The sequence below is a fragment of the Barbus barbus genome (genome assembly GCF_936440315.1).
Source record: "Barbus barbus genome assembly, chromosome: 40".
NCBI classification, from domain to species: Eukaryota; Metazoa; Chordata; class Actinopteri; order Cypriniformes; family Cyprinidae; genus Barbus; species Barbus barbus.
In genome coordinates this window covers 19,172,412-19,195,974 of record NC_136718.1, presented here as the reverse complement: position 1 = coordinate 19,195,974, position 23,563 = coordinate 19,172,412, and the positions used below count along the sequence as shown (strand labels likewise).

Below are 23,563 nucleotides of genomic sequence, written 5' to 3'. Positions count from 1 at the left end.
TCTTGAATCTTAAAATCTTGAAACACATGTTCTCCGAAAGATCTGTTGTCTATGACACTCTCCCTAAGCAAAAAGGGGTGTTTTCACTACAAAATGATTAATCTTTGAGTCATTCCAAACCTGTATTACTTTGTTTCTGTGGGGACTAAAACAATGGGGACTCTTAACTTTAATTTAATGGCCAATACAAGCACTGGGATATTATTCAGAAATAACATATTTTGTTTTCCACAGAATTGTAGCTGATTGAGACCATTTTTGCTTTCGACTATCTGAAGCAGTGTTTTCGTATGAGCAACTCAAAACACAGAAACAAAAATCAATTGCCTCCCATCTCTCCAATACGAACTCAGACCTTCAGCTGCCTTTTAATGAGTGGGCTGATAATGCATGCTGTTTGGAGAGAAAACTTTTTGAGGGTAACGGGGTGAAGGTGGTTTTATGGAAAGTTGTTATTATGTGAGATGCATTGGTTTCGGATGGCTGGGGCTTTTTGGATATTTGGTCCGTGTCTGTGCTACGTTTTATCTGGTCTTCATGATGGAGTTTTGCCTCTTGAGACTTTGGACAGAAAGAAACTACTTGAAGAAGGCAGAGAAAAGACTTTGTGTGTGTGTGGAGTGGGAGAGAGAGCAATTGAGAGAGCAAGTCACATGTTGCCGTGTGCCTGGTCATAAGAGGCAAGAGTTCTCCAGTTAAACCCAGCAATCCCCTTCTCCTTCTCTCCCCCTGTAGCCGCCGCCAGCTTGCGGAAAACAAAAGCTTTTGTTTAGATCTTCAATCCAGCAGATGGGAAGAAGGACAGTAAATGAAAACAGAAAAGGGAATGGAGTAAGTGGACCATGATGGGAGCATACAAACTCAGAGGCCGGTCCTTTGGGAAGAGTAACGGTCCCTGAAAAATGCTGCCACGAAGTTCCTGCACTGTGTGGCCCTCTGTTACTTTTTCATCCCAAGTCATTGACTAAAAGCGTTAGTCAGAGCCTCCAGGCTCTCTTGGGCCCAGGCTGCTTTTATTAAGATGTTAATGGAATTGCCTTCATGACACACTTCTATAGGACAGCCATTCTTGAATGCCTCAATCTGTCTTTTGCGCGGAACAAATTAGCAGTTTACGCACAACAGGTTCCTTGCGCATTCGAGGTTCGCTCTTTGTGGGACTACTCTAAGACTCTATAATTCTTCCGTGTATATAATCCTTCCCGCCACATGCATGCCATATTTCACAGCATGCGAAAACCGCCCATTTCAGTGATAACAGTAATAATCTATGGACTGTAGTGCTTCTGTTTGTTTGTCAGTGAATTGTAGGCTGATTGTATGGTAACATCAAAATCAGTATGTTAAAACTTGAAAATGCTAATGCTGCTTTTCTACACGGCGTCTAAAAGGAGACACGGTATGCTTACGCACGCCTTTTGTGCCTTCCACAAACCGCTAACGATTTCCCTCCCTTAACCACAACCCCTCATGTTGTGTTTGCTAAACCCGTACTTGAGATTCCACCACGTGCTAGACAAAAAGAATAATGTGCTAAACAAGTTGGGGTTTTTTACAGTCTGTAATTTGTGTGTGATAGAACTTCATCCTATCAGTGTTGGAATAATTGCTTACATGTCTTGTTTATTGGAATGGTCACTGGCAGTGTAATTACCATGCAGTGAAACTTTTGATTGACAAGTGTCTGTTAATTGAAAATGTAATAATAATTTAAATTTTAAAGGGCAGTGTAGCCAAAAATAGTTTTCTCTGCCTTACGTTGTTCCAAAGTTGTGAATATCTTTCCCTTGCAGTGAAATATGGCATGCATGTTTTTGTATACAGAATGAAAGTCAATGGGGTCCAAATTATTTGAAAATGCTGAGATATTTTTTATGTCCCTCTGAAGAAAGAAATAAAGGCCAAGGGCAGGTAGACAAGGGTTACCCAAGGTCCATGTGCTTTGGATATGCACACTGCCCCCTGTTGACTGGAAGCTCACACTGCCCCCTGTTGACTGAAAGCTGTAGTCCTTGGTTTTGTCATTTACTCTGAAGCTGTCATTTTCAGTGTTGCATTGACGTTCTTTCTAGTTCTCTTTTTTCTGCTTGATTCAAGAGCAGTGCGCATTCAAATCACACCTTTTCCAGCCTCTCTGTGGTGCACTGGTGGGAATAATTCCTTTGTTGTGGGAATTTAATTGCTTTTAACCTCCTTTTACCTGTCTGGGATTTTTGGCTGCGGGCTTATACACGTACGCTGACGTGTACCCACCTGCATCCATGCTGTCTGCTTTGTTACAATTCTCAAGTCAGCCATGGCCTTATCAGGAGAGATAGCTCCTCTTTCCTGTCAGGAGGCAGACGCCTTAACACATCCTCTCCGCCTCAGCTGGGAAAAGAGCTCCGATAAGCCTCCCAAATTCATTCCTGAGCCTGATAGCAAACAGGGCTCCTCGGAAAGAGAGAGAGAGAGACAGAGGCAGGAGAGAAGGGAACTCAAGAAGATAAACACTTTCCACAGCACAGAGCAAAACAAACTGAAAGTGATGAGGAAAGTTGATGAAACTCTCAACTTCCAAAGTTAAAAATATGACACATGCCATCTTTGTGTACCCATGATCATAACTGGTTTGTGCAAGCACATTCACAGAAGGCCCGGCTGGTGCCAGGAGTATTGGACAGGCTCCTTTGAAAACAAAAAGTATCCATACTTAGAACGAGAACAGAGGGTCATACAGAAGGAGCGACTCGGAGTGGGAAAAGTATTGTGGACTGAGAAGTTCTCCCTTATGCTCAGCATTCTGTTTGAAATCTTTGGCTTGGGTAGCACTAGCAGCCACATTGAATTCAAAGGCTCCTTGAGTTCTTGCTAGTAACTTCAAATGTCTACTTCTACTTCACAGAAAGCACTGTGGATTTACACAGAATTGGAACACCCATTATGGGCAGTGTTCCTTTTTTTCTTTATTTTGGATATTTAATGGATGCTTACGGGTTAGCTTTCTATAGCAGTTAGCTATCTTGTTGTTTGATAGCTCGTACTTCAAAGGCGATAGTCACAATGAATCTGGAAAATATCGAGTCATTTCAAAACATCAAGGTCACTGGGTGCACTAGCAATTGATTAGACCACAAATCTGACCTTTGGGGGAAGCGTGATTGTTTGAGCTTGTACAAATCTGTCCGGAATCATGATAACAATGAACAATCACAGTTTTCCTTTCTCAGTTTGTTGGCTCTCCTGTCGAATGAATCATTTGTTTGTGTCGCACATAAAAATCTTGTACCATGCTTTCTAACAGTTTCCCTATCTTTTTGGCATGCTAACGTACAGCAGAGATGTCATAGCGTGATTCCTGTCATGTCAAACCTTAACATTTCAGCTTTCCATGTTTGAGGCAGCACAATTACAAACGTAAGCGCTCGTCTTTTGAATTACACTACAGGAAATAAATAATCAAATGTTGACATCATGTATAATTCACAGATCAACAGCAATGTAGGTCAACCACGCTTCTTTTCTTGAGCATTTAAGGGGAGCGACTGTCGAATTAGGGTATCTAAGACAATTATCCCAAGTGTGACAGCACAGAGAGTCTCAACAGAGGACGGCAGATCCCTGTGTTGTCCGCCGAGATGTTGATTAAATATGACTGCGCTGAAGCTACTGCCTGCCGATGGGGGTTGGGGAGGGACGGGGCGAGAGAGAGAGAGAGGGAGAGAGGGAGGGATAACGGAAGGGGGGTTTGGGCAGGTTCTCTGCTGTGAATGAATAGCAGCTCAAGTCTGCATCTGTAGCAGTTTAGGATTATGGGTTAATGCTGTTTAATGCCTGCCACACAAGAAGTGAAAGCGTGGAATCTGTGACACTCTGTCACTGTGATGTAATGGTGTCAGCTGGGTGTTTACTCAGTGCGGTGCTCTTGCACTGATCTGAGTCCAGCTTTTATGAACTGTTCATATCAGAACTTGTGTAAGCTCAGCAGATCGCAGGTTATCTAGCTGTTGGCCATTTCCTGGGACCTTCCTCAACTTTGAAGTCGACATGAACCAAAATTGACGCTATTTACTTTCTTTATACACCTCCTTGATCTGATTGTCCGCTAATTGGTGCATGTAAATTTGCTCTGCCTCTGAAATTACACTGTAAAAATTATAATGTAATGTTCCAGTATCACAGGATGGCATGTTGGTTCCTGTATATTTTACAACTTAAAAAGTGAAATAATACTATACCAAGCGACAGGGTCAGTACTAAATAAGTCCCTAAATAATTCAGTAAACATTAACAAAATGTAACACACAAAACCCTAACGTACATTACTGATAACAAAAATGAGAAGAAACAAAGTCATTTATAAAAAAATAATCTTCTGTCAATGTCCTTTTGGCCATTTTTCTCCATAAGTAATATGGTAATTCCGAGTTTGCACTTCAAAAAATGTTATAGTACAGTTATCCAGTGATAAACCATTTACAGTTTTTTACTGTATATGATAAGGTAGTAAACAGATTTTTTTTGTTGTAAAAATTCCAGATAAATAAAACCAAATTCTGTTCTATTTTTTTCTCATTGGTTATCCTTTTTCATTGTACTGTATACTGTAATATGTCATTTTGTATGCGTCAATGACGCATAATGGGTTGAGTGCCATTTCATGTTGATTTTGTGGTTGCTAGGATGTTCTGCGTGGTTGCTAGGGGGTTGCTGAGGTGTTTGATTAGTTGATAGGCAGATGCCAGGGCACCAAAAATTAGTGCTCTTCCATTTATTTCTGTTCTACTTCTATGCGTTCAAATTTGAATCATGCTGTTTTGCTGATGTTAATTCAAATTCAGTTCAAATTTAGAATTCATATTTTCACCAGGGCACACAACCCTGGTTGTCATCTAGTGAGGAATCACATTTTCCATGAACGTTTCAGATAAAACAGCCTGATGAACTCTGAAAACAAACAACTTCTCATTACCACAAGCGTTTTAGAGGCTTTTAGGTTGAATTGTTTAGTGAGTTTTTGGCAGTAACCCGAGGCGTCTTAACTGCTTGCGAACACATTGGAGATGAAGTTTCTAACCTTCAGCTGAGTTGAAGACGGCGCTCATTGCCACGGGCAAGAGTTCAGAGGTGAACTGAGCTCAACCACCCACCTCAAATGCTCATTGCATTGGTCCCACATCAACTGTTTTGGAAATACTCCAGTTATGTAACAGACTCGAAAAAGGCAGAGCTGCTGTTCCTGGAGGCGATAAATATTTCATTATCTCTGCCTGTCATTATTATGCATCAGAACGAATCTGTCAATTAAAGGCTTTGTTGAAGAATTTTGTAGCATGCCGCAAAACAGTATGGTTTGAGAGAGCCCGAATTAAAAATTAATGCGCTTTATATTGTTTGTTTGTTTACTCATTTAGTTTCTGCCTGACAATTAGCAGCTTGTAGCAGACAGCTTTCCACCCCTCCTAAACACTGTCCCTCCTTCGTTCCTCTGTTCCTCCTTTTGTTTGCTCAGTGGGGTGGAGGAAAGAAGTGTTTGGGGCTGCAAGCAAGCATATGTGTGCATGCGTACGTGTTGTTGGGTGGAGTTGCGCGTGGATATTGGTGCTGCGGTGTCGATACAACCATGCCCTCTTCTGTCAAGCTTTATCTGGCTTGCTTCCATCACCTAATGATCTGAGCAGGACTTTGGCAGATGCCCAGCGTGTCTGCATTAATGACCAGAGACACACACCTGTCCTTCATAGAATAAAAAGTAGGTCTCTGATCCATTGATGCTGGATCGGTAAAACGAAGCCCAAGGTGTCTAAGTGTGCGGCCGTGACTGGGTTCTTCTTGTGAATTCGTGCTTCTGTCTAGCCAACTCGAGTCAATACGCTTCAAATCATGCAGGTACTCTGCTTTGCTCTCTCTCAGAACAAAAGATCTTCACCTAGATAAGATCCTTGCAGAAACACCTCAGGATGCAGCATAACTCCGTCCGAAGACCTCATCAGTATACCGTGACCTGCTATCAGTCTCAATCTCCTTGATGTTCTAATGGTGGTTAAAGGGAGTCTAGTGGTGACTACAGATCACGTTTGTGTCCATCATCGCTGTTGCACGCTGTGATAAGTGGATGAATTAAATGAATGTAGAGATCATGGTAAGCTTTGCAGTGATGTATGCTGTCCGACATACTGCGGGTCACAGCCTATCAATCCCCCTCGTGTCTTCAACATGTCACTCCACATTCAAATCCTTCTCTGATGCGTTCTTGTCCTCCTACGTGCAAAAGTGACATTTTTCATCAGCTAAAAGTTTTGAGTTGTTTTGCACTTTCTAGCGTACTTTCTTAGTGCAGAGTGGGAGATCTTTCTCTGAGTCAGTGCTTCATTGTGAGGTCTTTGTGTCTCATCTTGTATGTAGGATGTAAATTACTGTGAAGCAACAATGTGGATTGAATATTACAAGGATTTTTTTTCCTGGCCCTCCAGAAAGATGCATTTGTATTTTTTTAGCAATGCATTTTTTAATTGCTAAAAATATTTATGTAGCTATATGTATTGCATGTATTTGTTCATAGTATAGGCCTATTAATAGTAGTATGTATGTATGTGTGTGTGTGTATATATATATATATATATATATATATATATATATATATATATATATATATATATATATATATATATATATATATATATATATATATATATATATAATACACACTATTATATAATAATAGTATATATACAATATTATATAATAATGGTGTATATATATATATACATATACATATACATATATATAATACACACTATTATATAATAATAGTATATATACAATATTATATAATAATGGTGTATATATATATATATATATATATATATATATATATATATATATATATATATATATATATATATATATATATATATATATACTATTATAAATTGCTTTCAAATTATATATATGTGTGTGTGTGTAATTTGAAGGCAATTTTATACTTTTATATGCCAAGGACATTAAATTGATCAAAAATAAGAAATGTCGCTTGAGCATCAAAATCAGCATATTAGATTTCTGAAGGATCATGTGAAACTAAAGACTGAAGTAATGACTGTTAAAAATTCAGCTTTGTCATCACATGCCTAAATTCCATTTTAAAATATATTTTAAAAAGTTATTTAAATTTTTAGTAATATTTCACTTTATTACTATTTTTAGTGTATTTTTAATCAAATAAATGCAGGTTTGCTGAGCATATGAGACCTCTTTCAAAAACATTTAAGTTTTACTGACCCACAATTTTATTTTTAACTACATTTTTGTTTACTAAAATTAAGCAACAAGCTGATTTTTTTTATTATTATAAATAAATATATCCATATAATCATAAACCGTTTTGCTGGAAAACGATGGCATGCAATGGTAAAACATTCCTGATTTTCTCTGGAATCTCTGGATGCTTTTCAGTTTCAACACAACCTCATCTGTGTTACTCATGTAGATACCATTATTTTGGATATTATAACTCAGAACTGATGACTATAAGGTTGCTGTTCTGGTTTCCTTAAGAATGAGCCATCTTCACTATTGTTGTGCAAGATGTATAAGTTGTGCAAATTTCTCAGCACTTTTCACAAGGTAATAAATGATAGTTATAGTAGCTGAGCTCTGGTTACTTTCTAAATGTCAGTGGTGACTCTTTGACTGACAGTATCCGTTGGCAGTACAAAATATGACTTGAATCGGGAAACAAGAAAGAAGGAATGTGAATAAGACCTCTCTGATTGTTCCTGGTGAAAGTGAGTCAGACGGGAAGAGGAAGGGAGCAAAAAGGAAATGGGCATTATATTAGTCGTGCTCAGGGGAAGTTTGACGGACGGGGCATGGCATTGGCGTGACCGTTCTCACAGGACGGAAGAAGTGGCTTACTGTTTCACATGCCGGTCACCGAGGATGACTGGCACACTGCCATGCTAAGGTCAAGCAAGATAAGTCACCCTCTCTGAAGAGACGCCTAGTCAAAATTCAAGTATATTCTTGCCCTAAAAGTCATTTCCGATTCTCCACCCAAATTATTTCTGTCAACACCTGGTATAAAAAAGCAAGGATTAGCAATTTTACTTCCTTCCCTCCCTCCCTGATTAATGTAGCTTGATGTTAGCAGTCACATCCTTGGTTTTTGAATGCGCTGCTCATGCTCTAACATTAAACTGTTTTGTTTTGCCTGATGTAGTTTCAAACATCATGTACCTTTAACCTCCACCCTCTACTGCACGTCAAAAGCTAGATTCCATGGGTGAAGTTCCTGCTCTGTTTTTGCATTTGCTAATGACTCACAAGTCAGTAAACCTCTTGTCTTCATGAAGCAACTTGTTAAATCCTGGTTGGATGTATTAGCTGTCCGCTGACTCACATAGCCTGCAACAGTATAGATTTCAAGGAAGAAGTCCATTCAAAATCTCCATTGAGAATTCCATTTGGAATTGAGTCGAGGATGTTCCAATTTGAATTTTAATTGAATTTAAAGTAAGGTAGCAAACATGATGTAGGTTTCATTTAAATGAGTGAAATTCAAAGAAATTGCTGTAACTGTTAATTAAGAAAAGTTTATCAAGACAATGTTTGAAAATTGACTTGACAAAGCCAAGAAGTTACAGATAGATACTGTAGATGGATGGATGGATGGATGGATGGATAAGAAATGGATGGATAAGTGGATTGATGAATGAATGGATGGAGAGAGAGTGAGAGAAAGAGATGGATGCATGAATATGTGGATGGGTAGAAATATATGGATGGATAGATAGTTGGATGGATGGATGGATGACGAGAGAGGGATGATGGATGGATATGTGGATGGATGGGTATATATAGATGGATGGATGGATAGACAGAGAAATGGATGGATGGATTGATAGAGAGAGAGTGAGAAAGAGAGATGGATGGATGGATATATAGCCGAGATGGATGGATGAAGAGATGGATAGATGGATGAATGGACAGATGGATGCACAGCTTTTATGGACCAGGGTGGAAGAGCACTTAATTTCCCAGAATGCATTGCCATTCAGTAAATTATTTTTCCACCCATTCCAATTAATCTTAAACTTCAGCAATGTAAATCAGTCTGCAGTATCTCTGAACTTGGTGTGATTGGCAGGGTTGGCACATCATAAATCTTTACATATTTGCAAAAGTTTCTGGTCCCATTTAGTTTCAGATCCGTCTCTATTTCCATCTCTTTCTGTATTTTTTTTTCTCTCTCTCTCTTTTGTCTTATTTCCTCAAATAGCTTTGGGTTCAGCTGCTCCCTCTTGCCCAGCTGAAACAGATGCTAATTTGAATCATCATTCACACACAGATTAGTCTTTGATCAAACTTAATGCCCAAGGAGCGTCTGTTGCATTTGAGAGGAGAAAAAAACACCCTTTCATGTGTTCCGAATCGACTCTGCGAGGGAAAGAGTCAGAGGCGCAGATGAGCGAAAGAATCATTTTAGATGGCTGTAGCCATTCAGGTTCGAGACCATGACCAATGCGGATCCAGAAATGGTGCCTGAACTGCTTACAAACAGCGTGACCCTGAGGCTCACACCTCAGTGCTAGTCCCAAAGGATCTGTGTGTGTTGCATATGGTCTACTTAGTCAGTAGTGTAATTCTATTACTATTCTGTTCACATTAGGGCTGGGTCTAGTAAGTCCCTGCTCTGAATTTCAATGCCTGCTCTTCTGATGTATGCCTGTGTATGAGCATGTGATACTGCCAGTATGCATGTTTCATTAACATATGTTCATTCATGTAGAGCTATGGTGGGGTTATACCTAGGAAAAGATAAAATATCAAAGTTTTTCACTTAGTAATTAGTATTAGTTTAGTTTTAGATTTTTCAGACTGTTCTAGTTTTTTATTTATTTAAATAATTGATTAACATTTTAGGTTGTATAAATTGCCTAAAATAATTAAACACTCTATTGTTTATATATTTGTTTGTTTATACATGTATTTGTTAATCTATATACTTGTTTTGTTTTTACTAGTTTTAGATTTAGATTTTTCAAACTAGTTTAGTTTTTTGTTTAACACTTTCAGTTGTGTAAATTAACTTGAAATAAAATCTATTTATTTTGATCTTATTTATGTATATGTTTATTTTTGTATAAATGTATTTATTAATTTGTTTATGTATATACTTGTTTTGTTTTCATTTTATGATTAGTAGATTTAGTGTAGTTGTAGATTTTGAGTTGTCTAGTTTTATGTATTTATTTTAATTTATTTATATCTAACCATTTAACTATTTATTTGCTTTATTATTAAAGCTTTAATTAGTTATTTTAGAACTGCCAAGTTTGTACAGGTATCGGTAACTGGTATCAATTAAAGTTTTAATGGATCTGTAGAATATAGTTTTAAAATTTATAATAATCATGTATAAAAACCTAAAGCTAAAATTCAATTCATTATTTTAATTATTTTTCATTAAAATATTTTAGTTTTAGTTCAGTTGCAATTCTTCTCAGTTATGTTCAATTTTATTATTATTTCAGTTATGTTTTTGTTTTATGTATTTGTTCACAATAGTAAAACTAGGTGGTACTATGTGTTGATAAAAGTGTCTGTTAAATGACTAAATGTAAAAGTACAATACAGTAGCATTCATGTAGTTCTTCAAACAGTAAAGTATTGGGCTAGCAGCATCAAGGTCATGGGCTTGATTCTCAAGGAATGCATGGGCTGATACTGTAAAATTCCCCCAACCCCCAACCACGAGTCACCCACCACTCTGTCCAAGATGCTCACATAGAATGAAGCACAGGAAGAGAGGAAATGCTAATAAAAGATGAGCGAGAGTAGATGAGATGGAAGCTATCAACTCCTTTTTGGCACTTAGCGTGATGGGCAATGCCTTTGAAACCAAGGGCATGAAATCAAAGTCCCGTGGCTTTAGCCTTTTAGCATCTCTCCCTGCTCTTTTTTGGGTATCAGTACTGGCTTCCTCTCCTCCATTGTTCAGTGCTGTGCCTATTCATGTTTCATTTGGTGCATTTGTTATAAAGCCTGATCTCTCACACCTGGCCTGGTGTGCTAGATTCATGCCTCAGTGGAAAAAGTGCTTTGGTGTTCGTATCGTGACACAAAATTCTTCATCCGTTGTTGTAGGTCAGTGTGACATTCACTAGTCTCCGCAGCTCCTCTGCAGCTCGATTTTCAGTTTCACATTTGTGAAGAATGGAATATCAGCATGGTTATCCGCTGCCCTCGGTGAGCAAATCAAAGAACGGCTGAGAGAATTGACTTGTATTTTTCTTAAAATGTAAAATTCATCTTTTGGGATTTAGTGGCCTATGAATGTTGCAGTCTAAATATTAAATGTTAATTTGTCTTGAAACTCTGACATTGAATGGGTCTTGCAGGTAGTCTGTGCAAAAGGAAGTGACCTTGTCAAAGATCAAGGGTCACATGATGCCAGCGCTCACGAGGTGTTTGGCCTACAGGAAGCAGGCTTCTTATTTTCCACTTCACACTCCTTCCTCTGGGCATTGAACTCTGAGCGGTCTGGAGAGCAGTGACTCAGCATTTCCGCTGGCTAGATACCATGGTTGTCAGCGTTCAGGATGAATAAGTTGGCACTTCCAAGCGCTCAAAATATTACTGACCTTTCCCTTTCAGTCAGGCCGGAAGATGGACAGGCTCCTTGTGCTGTTGGCAGCAGACCACTTCTTGCCTCACCAGCTGTCAAGTATTAGAATTTGATTTGGCTAATCACTAATTACTTTTAGAAATAGTTTGGACACCTCAATCATGCATAAGAGCAGAAGACATCCCAATTTACCAGGAGTTCTATAAATATATATATATCTTCAGAAATTCCACTTTAAATTTAAATTCTAGTTAAAAGAACTAGAATCTATAATCATATTGCAATTTCTATATTACTTCTTGAGTTATAGGCATGCAAACTTTGGAAAAAGAATATTTATGGCATTTATGGAAAGGTATGTTCAATGTGGTTCTTTTGACAGAAGGAAACAAGATACATTTCAACATTATTTGTTCTTCAGAAATTCCTCTTTAAAAGAAAGGAAGTATCATATTTATGATTATTACATTTATTGACTAGGACATCATCAATTTATTTTCTCAGTTATGCTAGTGTTTTTTCAGTTATGCCATGTGTTTTCATTTAGTGTTTTGTTAGTGATGATAAAAACTGGTTGCTAGGGTGTTCTCAAGTTAAAAGAGCCAGCCTTGACGTCAGCAACATAATAAAAACTGTTTTATTCTACATGGAGAGGGTCTCCTCACAGTGGCTGCCATGTTTAGATCACATGACCAGCTGAACTCCCTTTTTGCTGTTTTATCTTAAGATTTTTATGTGTATTTATTTATATGTAACCTCTTAGTATTTGAAATGAATAAATAGAAAGTGATTATATAAATGTGGGCATACCTTAACACTATGTATGTGACTTCCAAATGACACGATTTTGAGGCTTAGTTGCTATTAGAAGGTTTTTTGGATTGAGGTTTGAATATAAATATATTTAAAAATCCTGTTTTCCATGATATGTGAAAACCCAGCTGGATGAAAATAACAATAGCCGTTAAATGCAAGGAGTAAGATTCATATATGACCCGATGGTCGCTCAGACACATTTTCCTTCCGATCCGGTAGCTTTTGACCTACTTCTGTCGCCATGTGGTACTTAACCAATCCACTAATTGCTTTCATTTATTCATACCCATGTGAAGTTTAGCCGTCCCAGTCATCTGCCTGTCATCTGAATGAATTCATTCGGAGCAGCAGCGTGTCTGTCTCTGCAGCCAACCTAAAAGCGATCACGTCAGGCTGGGCTTCACGGTGTACATCCTTGGAAAGGATGTCTGTCTGAAGGGCAAGAGGAAAAGGAGAGATAAAGCCATGACAGACTCTCTCTGTGCTTCTGTAAGAGGTCTGTAAGTCTTCACTAGCTAATACAGGCAATGCTGTTCCCTTATTGCCTCGATGCAGGCAGATATTAAGCTAAGTAACAAGCCGCTGACTTGATTCTCTCAGTTTTTATCACCCCTGATGAAATTATGGCCTTTGTTGTGGAAACTGTGGTTGCTGGACGAGTACAAGAGGATGACGGAGAGAGAGCAATAGCACTTTGGGGAAGCTCAGGCCTTGTCTAATGTAATAGACTGAAGAAATGGGTCCTGTATGTGCTAAATGAGATTTTAAGGCGTCTGTGTGCTGGATGGTAACCGTAAAGCAGAGAAATAGAATCTAGGACACATTTAACACTTATTCGGTGTGTATCAAGATAAAGTGGATGAGATAGCAGAGAGAAAAAGTATCTGTCCACTCATTGCAAAGCCTCTCAATCTTTCTGCCTCAAAGTTACGTGCTTATTGTACTGTATCTTGTGGCATGAGAGGCTTTTCACTTATGTTTGATTGCATTTACGGAAACATTAACTCACTCTATGAGCTCTGGGAGAGATCGGCTCTTATATCACAGCAGCTTCCTTTTTTGGTATAACACAGCGAGCGTGTGGAGCGGGGCCTGGAGCAGACTGGTGTGTTAAATCCATATAAATGCATAAATAAATGGCAAACAAGCAGCTGGACTCTTATGGTGTGACCCTGTATTACAGTCGCTCTCTCAGCGGGGCTAATAATGCCTTAGTTTTGATCAATATAGATTTGAGCTCTGTTTACTGATGAATAGCTCAGCAATGTGTTTATGTATTGTGTGCCTGTTTCACAGATGTAGTTGTCATGCAGAAACTCTTAATTACATGTAAATGTGAACAAATAAGAGCTAAACGGGCATACGTTCAAACATCACCTATAAAATAAATGTTGAGGCTGTAATCTGTAAGCTTGATCACATTTATTTTTAATCTTGCACCCCTGAGTGCTGTAGTTTGCAATCTTTGGCACAGGAAAAACAAGATTTTATGCATTGTGATAAGATCTTTTTTCCCTCAGCCATCGTTGTTATAAATACGTTTAAAGGCCAATCTTAAGAAAACATTTCCAGGTCTTATTTCACTCTAAAATCACAAGAAAAAACGAAAAGAGACTGTTTTAGGATCATTAGCATTTTTTGGCATTATGATATTTTTATGATAATTATGCTAATCTCCCTCCCCAACACTCTGTTCAATTCACACACACACACACACACACACACACACACACAGATAGATAGATAGATAGATAGATAGATAGATAGATAGATAGATAGATAGATAGATAGATAGATAGATAGATAGATAGATAGATAGATAGATAGATATAATGTCATGCTTTTTTGTTGTTGTTGTTTTTTTGGATCTTGGTTTGATTCCTGCTCATCACAAAGGAAGTTAAATATGATTATGATGTAAAAATGCAATTTAAGTAGTTAAGAGTTTATATCTCACAATTCTGAGAAAAAAAGTCAGGACTGCTAGTTTCTTCCATGAGAATGAGATTTTGGTCTTAAAGAAAATGAAGGCCTTATTTAGAACAGGGACAACAATACTCCTTTTGATTTTGGGTTAAAATATTGCCTGGACATGTTTTTGATGGGATTCAAATATAAAGCCAAACCGTACATTGTTCACAACATTGCTTTTTGTGCAGTCAAACCTTTCCATGACCCACACACTGGTTCGTCGATTTGACTTGTGTGATTTAAAGAGCGTCCCTGACTTACTGATCTAGGATAAGAAGTGACTATCATGGGGGTTCATTGGCATATATGTGCGATAAATCAGCTGATATGCTGTGGATGCGGCTGGGTGGATGGGCATTGACTGAGAGACATCAGTGGGCCGCTGGATCGAGAGCGCTCTCCCCAGCCCTCTGTTTATTAATAAACGCTGCTCAGTGACAGTATATACTCAACAGAGAGGATGTCCTATACGCCTGGGGAGAGCGTGACGGATGATCCGGCCAGTGCGGCCTGCCGTGACACTGCATACAGTTGTCATTCCCTGTGTAGACAGTAAAGCATTTAAGTGTGGCTTCCTAACATTCCATGCCTGAGCATAGAAAGCAATACACAGTAACAGCCCCATAAGTCTATAATTAACAGACAGATTTACGACACCAAAGCAGTTATTTCAGCAGCATTTACATGATTTATTCAAGTGCTCGACAACAATGATGGAGTAAAATACATCAACTGCTGCAAATCTGTCCCTGTCTGTACCGTAAACTTCTGTAGTTAATGGTCTCACGCATGTATTAGTGGTCAGGAAGTATATTGTGGTTTTGCATAGACTGGAGGAGTCTGTAATATTTCTGAATGACATTTTAAAGGCCGTCTGCTGTCCTTATTGTTAGTTAAGCTACGTGGCAGTGAGTTATCACAAAAAGGATTATGAAAGAGTATACTTTAGCTCTGCTGTCACAGATTAACCTGGAACATTGTGGCCCCCTTTGCTACTGGCCATTATGGGATGCTCTACTGCACAGCAACTGCATTAATTGGATTGGCATCTGATTGATTAGACAATAGTGAGTGAAGCAGAGTAGGTAAAATGGACGCTGGTCTACTACCTGCCATTAGACTCCATAACTGAAACTCCTTCTTGTACCGGTGTTCATTATGTTGAACCTTCAGTTCCAAGGTTGTGGGTGGGACAGTGGTTTGAATCTAGGATAGACAGACAGACAGACAGACAGACAGACAGGCAAACAAACAAACAAACAGACAAACAAAAAAATAAGTATTATTATTATTGTTAATGTATTGTTATTGTTTATAAAGGCCTAAATAAATAAATGTGGTAATAATACTAATACTTCTTTTAAAAATAATAATAATTACATGGCACTCTACCAGTTAATTCATGCCATTTATTTATTTGTTGAATAGTTACCAATAAGCTGGATAATGGCATCACTTGACCGCTACTTACTGAAGACAGTCACATTTGCTTGAATTGTGCACACACACACACACACACACAAGTGTCATTTTCTGCGTGTGGCGGCGTCCCTGTCGCCCTGCCGTCACTGTGGGATGAGTGTGTGTTTAAACCTCGCCGGCGCTAGCTGTGCCTCCCGCTGTGTGTGGAGTAGCCAGGTGGTAGCTCTGAGTGGCTGTGCATACAGTGGCTGTGTGATTAGCACGCTGGATCCCGTTGGCGAGCTCTTATTTGAAACAGTGGGAGCAGAATGGAGTGGATTATTCTGGCAGGTGCCCACTCATTTCCCTGAATATCTTATGTAATGCGTCGGATTTGAGAGCCACGCATCACGGCGGCAGATTGAAGTAATATTATGCAGTTCAGTCGTCTCCGTAACATTGCTGTCCGTCTATTTATGCCATCTTTTTCCACAAACATTGTAAATCATTCTCGCTTCCATCTCGCTGACTTTCTTTTTTTCAGTTCTGCGTGCCAGGCCGTGTAAATCTGCCCCAGATAATAGTCTATGTGTGGGTGCCAGTTTTTGGAGTTGTGACTGCTGTTGTAACGGGTTGTTACCCAGCTGGAGTAATGAATAGCTGGGCCTCTGCTGCCTCTCCCTCTCTCTTGGGTGCCAGAGTCTCATACGGCCCCGTCTCCCTGCCAGCCAAAACCCGGAGACACACACACACACACACACACGCACGCACGCACATTTATACACTGATCCAAAGCTGAGGAACTCCTTTGGGAGAAATCCACTCCGTGGCATAATCCACATGAAGGTTAAATTCGTTCTTCGACTTCTTTGAGTCTGTTCTGAGGATTTGATCAGATTTCATTGTGTTTTCTAAATAGGAGATAAGTAGGGGTGTATTTGTGTTAAGCAGCCAGCTTCAGTGGCGTTTGAGAATGATTCAGGCTGATTATTAGATAGCGGCTCTGTTTCGCTATGCCACGATCTGATTGGTTTTGTGTTGAGATGTGATTTAGCTCATTGGCTATATCTGTGGCTGACTTTTGGCAGTGTGAGGCTTTGGTTTAACACTGACCTCAGTCTGGGGTGTTAGGATGTGGGCCTGAGAGAGCTTAACGTTCCCTTCTCACAGCTGGGAGCGCTGCTGTTTACGTAATCCAGCACCCGGCAAATCTCTCCCGTCCTCCTTTCTGCTGCAGGACTCCTAATACTGCTCTCACTCTGTCCTAACACCCCCGACTTGACCCTGGAATGTGAGAGATGGATAAGAAGGGGCAAGTAACAGTTGTATAGAGAGACTTTGATTGTAGTGATTTAAAAAAAATTCAGGGCATATATATTTTTGAAGATTAGAGATTATTTTGGAGAGAGATCAGAGACCAATGCTTTTACAGTAGTTTTAAAAGTTCTAAACCACCATGATGCTTTGTTCATTATTAATACAATGTGATGTTGAATCAGCAATGACACTACCGCCATAAAAGTTCAAGGATGTTAAAGCTGAAAGTTAGTTTTTTTTGTATTTATTTATTTGTTTGTTTTAGAATTTATATTTAATGTTTTTTCTTATATTATTTCTTATTTCTTTATTATTTGTATTCTTTAACTTTTTTTGTTATTATATTTGTTTTATTTATTATTTTTATATTTAATTATACATTATTTATTTATTAATTTTGCATTTTTTTTATTCAGTTTGATTAATTATTTAAAATTTTATTTTCAATTTTATAGTTTATTAATATTGTTTTTTTATCATTCATTCATACTTATTTTATTTATTTATTTATTTGAGTTAAACAGGGCTTGTGAACTTTTGTTTTGTAGACTGTTTTTGTTGTTTTCAGTTTTGGCCCAATGAGCTTCCACAGTGGGCGGGGCAACTAAATATGACAGAAATAGCAATGAAACTTCGCTGCTTGTTGCATTCGTGGCTGATTAATGTGGGACATTTTTTCTTTTTTGTGGATTTTTTTTTCTAGGATCTGGTGTCAGTCACATCTTGAATAAATCTGGTTACAGTTTTCAAAAACTTGCATCAACCATCCTGCAAATAATCAACTTCTGATGGAAACAATTGAGCGGAAAGAAGAAAATTCTGAACAGACAGCAGCAGATTTCTCTCACTCTTTCATGTGCAACTCTTCGGTGTAATGTTGACTTTCAAAACTCACAGGCTGAAAAGCGTACACTGAGTTTCCTGATTGATAAACGAGCGTTGCGTCAATCAAAGCGCTTAATTAAATTCAAAACCGCAAAGCCGAGGGAGGTAGATCTGAATCCTGTGGCCTCTGGTGACATTTTCCGTTTGTGTCTTGTGTCTTTCCGAGGCCTCTCCGTCTCCCACTGCCGCCCTTTACAATTCAGATTTATGGAAATAAGCCTAAATAGAAACCTGTGCCAAGTTTGACAGACAGCTCTGATGAGAAGTACTTCCTGTATGTGTGTGTGTGTAAATCCTTAAGCAGATTGCCAGTCGTGGTAATAGGTGTGAGGCCGAGACACTGTTGGAGTGTGTGTAAAGAAGTGTGTGATTTCGAACAAGCTCCTGTTTGTGTGCACATCTGTGTTTGTTAGCCGAGAAGGTGGCGACTGTGGGAGGGAGAACAAAATACATTAGAATAACAATAATGTTATAATCTCCCCTCAGCGGAGTCGAGGGACTGTGTCGGGAGCAAAAGAGGGAGTTTATTTTCACAGAGTGGAAGTGTGGAGGATGCGGGGATGTAGCAGCAGGTTGCGGGTGAAAGGCAAAGATTAGATCCGCACACCCTTGTTTGCATTCGGGGATAAGAGCGCCTGCTGACGGCTGCTAATTCTGATGTCATGTTGACATGGCTTTTTCTGTGGGAAATCGCAATGTGTGAGGGATTTAATAGACTTTGATATGCTTCAGTCAGACTGTATCATTCAGTGTCCTGGTGAGAGACAGACCGAGATAATAGCGGGAAACTGGTCTCTAAAAAGTTGCCTGAGGATCGACTTGTCTAGCAAGCACATTGTGTAGCTGACCGCACAGTACAAAAGTTCAACGCTAGAGTCGTGCTAATTAGGACTGTGCCTTTTAGTGGTTTTGACATTTGCATAATGAATACACGGTTTACTAATGGGCATCCTGATGCAATTCCTCCCTTAAAATTAGCCTGGTGGTTTTTAAATACTGACCAGTTAGAATGAGACCTAGGCTTCCTCTACTTTTGGAGTTGATACGGTAACAAGAAGCTGGCTGATTGGCCAGGTAAATGTGACATCATCAGTTTAAAGCCTTTTAGGCTCTTAAAGTCAACATGATACGGGATTTACAATTTTTTGCTTCAATAATATGACATTTTCCCGATTTAACAAGATACTTATCGTGTGTGCACCAAAAGCGAACTTAATTATTCACGTGAATAGATTACATAGTCAATGCAAAAATGCGCCGAGTGATGCGAATGACGCAAATTGTGTGATGCGATTGCTGCGAATGCGCCATATATGCCTCAATCACATCTTCCACGCAAGTTGAACAATTTCAGCTCACTGAAGCCAATCAGTGAAGAGCTTATTGACACGTCCAGTTTGACATGTCCAGTTGAATCAGAAAATAGAGGAGAGCATTACTCTGTGTTTTTATTCACGAGTGACAAGAAAAACATCCCGTGAATAATCTAGCGCAATAACACGATTCGAATATTCAATTCGAATAATGCACACACCATTAGTCAGAGGGAAAAAAACTACTTTAATCCACAAGGAATGGATTTCATAGTCAAAAGTGGTCTCTGTTGCTTTTTTTGTTTATTTTCTTTTAAAATAAATAAATTTTATTTTTGTTATTTGCATTTAGATTTTTGTTTGTTTTGTTGTTTTTCTAGTTATGTGTTTTTTATTTCATTTCATTTTGTTGTGTTTTGTTTACTTTATTGTTTTATTTTGTTTTGTTTGATATTTGGAGGGGGCAGCTGAAAAGGAGAGTTACTTCAAAGGCAAAGCAAGTATTTACATTTGCATAAAAGATTTAGTAAATCAGCATGTTGGTACATGCTATTTATAATAGTATGTACCAACAAATCGTTCACAGTAAGAAACAGAAATAGGGTCTATTTTGATTTCATGTTGACTTTAAGAGTAAAAGTAAATAAACACATTTGCTGTTTGCTTTTTTGCTTGTAATTTAGCAATTTGCACTCAAAGTCTTGTTTTTTCCAATGCCTGGCCAATAGTTCCATGGAAGAAGATTACAAAACTGCCTGAGTAGGCGAGAGAAGACCAACAGGAAGCCATGTGGTCAGTGAGAGTGTAATCTGTCCCTACTTCACACTGTGTCATTTCCCTATGGGGAAATGGATGCACTCGGCAGTGGGAGCTGGCACAGAGAGAGAAGCAGCCATTACTGGCACAGCCGGAGCTCCCGCAGAGACAAAAGAAATTATAAATATCACTACACTGCCACGACACCCTGCTCTCACAAAGCCTCTCATTATCACCACCAGAGAATGTCAGGGAAGAAATAAAGACTAATGGACTAACCTCTCCTACTAATCGTTTTTTAGATGCACTCCCACAAAGTGCTGCTTCCCTCAAGGAAAATTAGACTTTCTATTTTTAACTTGCTAAAAAAAATGGCAACAGAGATAAGACTTTTCGCTGCCAAGTGATCGGCCTTTTCAAATGCAGCAACTTTTCAGACTTTCTTTTTGTCTGCTTAAATAACTTTCTTTTCTGTGCCGGTATGACTATTGGTATTTATTTAACCATTTAGATTACATGCTCAAAGATTAGTCGTTATTAGGAATGATGGATTAATCCCAGGCATGAAATTCCAAAGTGTCATTTTTTTCCTATTGCACAACAATTAATAGGATTTTCCGCCATAACAGGATTGTGGTTTAGGTTCTTTATCTGAAGCAGTACAATAGCTGTAAATATGAATTTAAAAGATCAAACAACTTTGGTTCTATTGTTAAGTAGCTTATAAAAGGAGAGAAAATATGTCACAGCACACGGGGAGGCACTCGTATCCATAGCTTGAGCCCTTGAGCCAGGCTCTCTATACAGAGATCAGCCCTCAGAGCTTAAAATTACCCTTCTGTCCATTGAAACGGTTCGCCTGTGCTTTGAATTGTGGGTAGAGTCTGCAATGAATCACAACATAGCAGATTGCTCGTTCATCCCTAAACCACTGCTAATGTCCCTATGCCAACGCTAATATAAAGTATGGCTCGTACTTCCAGAGATTAGGAAGCTACCGCAATGTGCATGGCAGAAATCTGATCATTATATTAGCAGATACTCTATAGATGAGAGAATTGCACAGAGTTAGTCAAGGCCACTGTGTGTTTATACAGCACTAACATGTGGTTTGTTTTGCCTTAGTGTTCATTAAGGAAAACAACAGTTTTCCTGTACAGTAATCACAGCCTCAGCGCTGACTGGAATGCAGTGGTTTTCCTGTTCGTTCAGTCTGTACGCTCACATTTAGCCCCGCATTGAAATCCAAGGCCATGTATTTGGATATAACGCACTAGAAAATTCCATGACCCCCTTTTTGGAGCTTTATCCAGTCGGATACCACAGTGTAAAAGATACCAATGTGGCCTGAAAAATCAGCTCTGTGCCTGTGCACATTTCAGCAGAGGAATCTTTTAGAAGCATAGCCTCGAATTCGCCATGGTTCATGAGAGATTAGCGGTGCTAAATTTGGATCCCATCTGAACAGCATTGTATCCCGAAGGTCAGTTTAATGTAAATGTGATGAGAGAATTATAACCCAGGGATGGATTTTCACATGATAAAATGACACTCGGTGGAACCATGTGCTGATGCTCAGTCAGATGGAACTAAAATAACAGTCAGGGGCTTGGTGGAGTACTAGTGATGGTTAAATCCAAATCCAAGTGCTTTAAATCCAAATTGTACCTGGGGTAAAGTATACTGGATTTCCAAATCGTAGTAAGCTCTGTGCTGTTTTTTTGGGGCATAATCTGCAAAATCATGGTAAAATGTAAAAAAATAAAATAAATAATAATAATAATATAGTAATTATTATTGTATTTATTGTAATTTGTATTTTTTTTTTATATATATATATTTTAATTAAATTATTAAAATAGTATTCCCTAGAGTGCAGTAACTGTCTTTTTATCAAACTTACTAATGCAGGTGCAACTCTGCTACAAATCAAACCAGAGACCGAGGCAGGACATTGGAATAAAAGCTCAGTCTCTTGTGGTTGTGAGGTCATAATGGATATGCTAATGAGGCAACTGTTACCTTTCTATTGGTGCACTGTACGGTTGTGAATCACTGTCATGGTGAAATACAGCTCTTGCCAAAATGCCCGTGCTGTTGTCTCCACAATACAGATGCCTGTTCGGACAAACCTGCCTAAATCGCACCATTATCGCTATAGACTCTGGTGTGACGAACCCGTGATTCACAGGTGCAAACATTGACATGGTAATCTCTTCCGAGAGCCAAGTGTAAAGGACTGACTTCAAACAATAAAAGGAAGCTAAGAGGCGAATCAGTCTTATCTATTCAGTTCTTTGGCCAGGCTGCATAATAAGCAGAGTCCTGTCAGGCGTTGCAGAAAGGAGGGGAAAAAACACAAAGCATAATAAACAAAGCCCCTATTGCTTCTGTTCCTGACAGCACTGCTGCTAAACTTTGAACAGTCGTTATTTACACCATTCTGTCCCCTCTTCAGTGCAGCTGTCGCTACGACATAAAAAGAGAGACGCACACTCGCTCTGAGCCAGCAGTCAGCAGGGAACAGGGGAAAAAGGGGCTAGGGATATGGAAGAAAATAGAGGGGTGGTGGTAGTTAAGCGCACAAAATCACACAAGATAAAACAGGTGATGGTTTACAGTTAGAGAGAAAAAGGGATTGTGCTCGTGAAGATGAGGCCTAAAATCCAGAATGCTGCAGAAAGTTGCTTGCTCTGCAGATGCCAGATAACACCTCCAGGGGAATGTGCTTTGCACCTCCAGCATGTGCGAAGTCACAAAAAAGAGCAGCGTGAAGGACAAAACCAAACCTTGGACTGGGTTTTACAACTCATGCTAATATACTGCACCTCAGAACTGAGCTAGGAGGACAGCTAAGCTAGTATATTAGCACTCTGTTGTATGTAAGCAAAGTACTGTTTATAATTCTGCACATGCCATTTACCTTTGATCACTTTGTCCCTTTAGCCTCTACATGCAAGCCACGAAGAGACAAACAATGGCTTCTATATCTTGACATGTTCGAGCACACTAGCAAAGCTCTGTTCACTTAAACTCATCACCATGTTTCGGCATTTGTTACAACAATTACAATTGTTGGACTGCTTTGCTTAATCATATGTGATTCTCTGATGTGAAGGCATTGCCTGCATTTGTTAGCCCTCTTGGACCACCTAGCACTGATAATGCATGCAAATCAAATGGAAGGAAAAAATAGGAGCGGAAATATGGTGATTGTGTTCGGACAGTGTAGATTGCGTATCTCTAATGGCTGCCTTAGTCGTTTAGGGATGATTGCTCTGGTGCCAATGATTAATCCCTCCAGGATTTAATGGTGTCAAAGGGATACAAAAAAGTAAAGAGAGAAAAACAGACGAACAGAATTGGGAAGCATAATTAATGGATTCAGATCCTGTTAAACAGCCCCCTTACAGAGCAGATAGTAAAAACAGGGTGCATGGAACCGGCACCCAATTTGTTCACACTTTGTTGTAGTAATAAGATCCAGGCCTCCCTC

The 23,563-nt window shown here is 39.0% G+C and overlaps 1 protein-coding gene across 1 annotated transcript in view; it reads left to right on the top strand.

The window, feature by feature from the left end:
- Window positions 1-23,563, top strand: part of LOC306859678 (plexin-A2-like) — a 187,396-nt gene that overhangs the window by 4,592 nt on the left and 159,241 nt on the right. The window lies entirely within an intron of this gene.